The sequence below is a fragment of the Octopus bimaculoides genome, chromosome 2 (genome assembly GCF_001194135.2).
Source record: "Octopus bimaculoides isolate UCB-OBI-ISO-001 chromosome 2, ASM119413v2, whole genome shotgun sequence".
Lineage (NCBI taxonomy): Eukaryota > Metazoa > Mollusca > Cephalopoda > Octopoda > Octopodidae > Octopus > Octopus bimaculoides.
The window spans coordinates 50,080,401-50,083,699 of record NC_068982.1 but is presented as its reverse complement, the minus strand read 5'-3'; the positions used below and the strand labels follow the sequence as shown (position 1 = coordinate 50,083,699).

Genomic DNA, 3,299 nt, shown 5'->3' with positions numbered 1-3,299 from the left:
TGGCTGTGTGGTAAGAAGCTTGCTTCTCAATCACATGGTTCCAGGCTCAGTCTCACAGTATGGCATCTAGGGCAAGTGTCTTCTACTATAGCCTCGGGCTGACAAAAGCCCAGTGAGTGGATTTAGTAGACAGAAACTGAAAGAAGCCCATCATGTATATATATATATATATATATATATATATGTGCATATTACATATTTCCAAAGGCTGAGGATTAGCATCATGCTTTGAAACTTAAAGTACCATGGAAGTTGTATCAAACTGTTTTGATCCATATATGTAACTCCCAATAAATGTGTTGAGTGCCCTTCTTTCATTTGTCCACTCACTGACATATATGTATATATATTTATGCTTGTGTGTGTATGTCTCTCCCCCACCATCACTTGACAACTGAAGTTGGTGTGTTTATGTCTCCGTAACCTAGCAGTTTAGCAAAAGATACAATGGGATAAGTACTAGGCTTATAAAGAATAAATCCTGGGGTTGATTTCTTCATCTAAAAACCTTTTAAGGCGGTGCTCCAGCATGGCCCCAGTCAAATGACTAAAACATGTAAAAGAATATTGTGTTGTGTCTGGGGAGAGTCATTTTCTTATCTTGCCTTAAAATTTAACACACTCACCGTTAACGGTGTGTGTGTTAAATTTTAAGGCACGATAAGAAAATGACTCTCCCCAGACACAACAGAATATGCTTCAACACACGGAATCACATAAAAAATCTTGCAAACCAAATCCAAAAACGAAAAATAAAAGAATATATATAAATATATATATATGCACACACGACAGGCTTCTTTCAGTTCCTGTCTACTAAGTCCACTCACAAGGCTTTGATCAAACTTGGGCTAAAGTCAAAGGCATTTGCCCAAGTGTCATGCAGTGGGAATGAACCCGGAACCATGTGGTTGGAAGCAAGCTTTTTACCCACACAGCCATGCCTACACCTATGAAAATGCTTTTGTTTTTTTAGGAAGGGCATCCAGCTGTAGAAACTCTGCCAAATCAGACTGGAGTCTGGTGTTACCATCCGGTTTCACCAGTCCTCAGTCAAATCGTCCAACCCATGCTAGCATGGAAAGCGGACGTTAAACGATGATGATGATGATGATGATGAAAGAAAAGACCAGCTTCTGAAATATTAGGAGCCTGCAGTTGAAACTTCAGGATCTTCTTCTCACAGTACACTAACTTATTCCATTATGCGGAACATTATAAAGGAATCCATCTTGTCAGGTAAAGTACAGTGATTACAGAAAGAAATAGGCTGTCACAGTGTTAAAAAAAAAAGAAAAAAAAATTATAATAAATGATTATAAACAAAAGGAGGCCCGGCCAGGAAAGATATAAACACAAGTTAGATGCAAAACACATTCAATAAGGGGATAGTAAAAAACAAAACAAAAACAGCAAGAGAAATAAAGAATACAAATGCAATAGACATCAACAAAACCACTGGTTCTAATCAGTTAGAACAGAAAAAGAAACACACACACACACATAAAATAAATAAAGGGTAATAACAAAAGAAAACTGACAGCTGTGAGAGGGTGGGGACTTATTTTTACTAAAGAGATTTATGATGATAACAACAGTTAAATGTGAAGAGATAAGCTGGTAAGGGAGTGCAGTAAATTAACTGTATCCTTAAGTCTTTGTACAAATGTCAGGAGAAGCCAGCATTGTTCTTGTAGAAGGCCAAGCAGTAACTTGAGCAAAGATGTAGTATTGGGCATTCTTGTTAGCAGCATTCTACAATGTAATGGCATGATATGTGGGCAGCTATGTATTGGGTAGTAAAAAAAAAAAAAAAAAAAGAACAAAACAATACAAGAAATAACTTTGTTCTTCTTCTAATGTTACCAAGTATGTATCGCTAACATAACCCTCTATACCTGTTACGCTTATTTCCATTATATTTATTTCTCTTTACTTTTTTAATCTTTTTTAACCCTTAAGTATTAAGGGTTAAAATGAGACACACTGGGCCAATTGGTTGGTCCAAGGGATACAAGCTGAAAGGACTTTGAGGCCAATTTATTGGGCCTGATGAGACAAATGTGAATGGTTGATTTTGAACTGTAATAGCCAATCAGAGATTGTCTTTCAGTACATTTTCTTTGTTTTTTTCACAGAAACATTTATGCTTCAACACGCGAATTCACATAAAGAATCTTGCAAACCAAATACTAAAACAAAATTTATGCTTATTATTTTATTTATTTACATGTATTCTGTTGTTTTAGTTTTCTTATTGATGTATTGTACTGTTCATAAGTTTTCGTAATATATATAGTTTTACATATTAATAAAGTAGTTTTAGGCACTTTATCTACAAGCACCCATCAATTTCAAACTCAACAGAAAAACAATCTAGTCTTTTTGGCAACATATACCGAAATACCATGTGTCTCAAGAGAGTTAAACCAACCATATTAGGTCCGAATATTCTACTGCTTTTATGCTCAAACTGGTCAAACCCAGCCTCTGACACCTACCTAACAAGGTACTTTCTTGAAATATACAATCACATCATCAAAACCGCAAAGCTATGAGATAATGTTGGATTAATTCAAAGCAATATGAATTAACAAGTAGAACATTTGCCAGAATAATCTGAATGCTAAAGGGTTAAATAATTTCTATATCTGCTTCACCATGCTGGCTGGATACAGTTGGATGGGTGGACAAATTTTGATGATGATGATGATGATCATCATCGTTTAACATCCGTTTTCCATGCTAGCATGGGTTGGACAGTTCAACTGGGTTCTGGGAAGCCAGGATGCTGCACCAGGCTCTAGTCTGATCTGGCAGTGTTTCTACAGCTAGATGCCCTTCCTAATGCCAACCACTCCATGAGTGTAGTGGGTGTTTTTTATGTGCCACTGGCACAGGGGCCAGAGCAGGCTGGCAACGGCCATGATCAGTTGGCACTTTTTACATGCCACCGGCCCAGAAGCCAGTCAAGGTGGTGCTGGCATCAGCCACATTCGAATGGTGCTTTCTACGTGCCACCAGGACAGGTATCACAACTACAATTTCCATTTGATATTCATTTTGATGCTGATGTACTTGACCCAATAGGCCTCCTCAAGCACAACAGGCTGCCCTATGATCCAAGCTACTTTTGATGGGCTGGGTCTGGTTATGCGAAACTGGTGTAGGATAGTGCTGTGAACTCACTTTATTTGCTGGTTCTTTGCAGTCACAGCGTATCTCCAGAGGTCTTGGTCTTTTGTCATTTATAAATATTTTTTTTTTAAGGCAGTGAGCTGGCAGAATCATTTGCAGAG

At 37.7% G+C, this 3,299-nt stretch overlaps 1 protein-coding gene across 2 annotated transcripts in view; it reads right to left on the bottom strand.

Annotated features, from left to right (window-relative positions):
* LOC106871309 (tRNA-splicing endonuclease subunit Sen54) overlaps positions 1–3,299 on the bottom strand; it is a 105,636-nt gene that overhangs the window by 79,861 nt on the left and 22,476 nt on the right. The window lies entirely within an intron of this gene.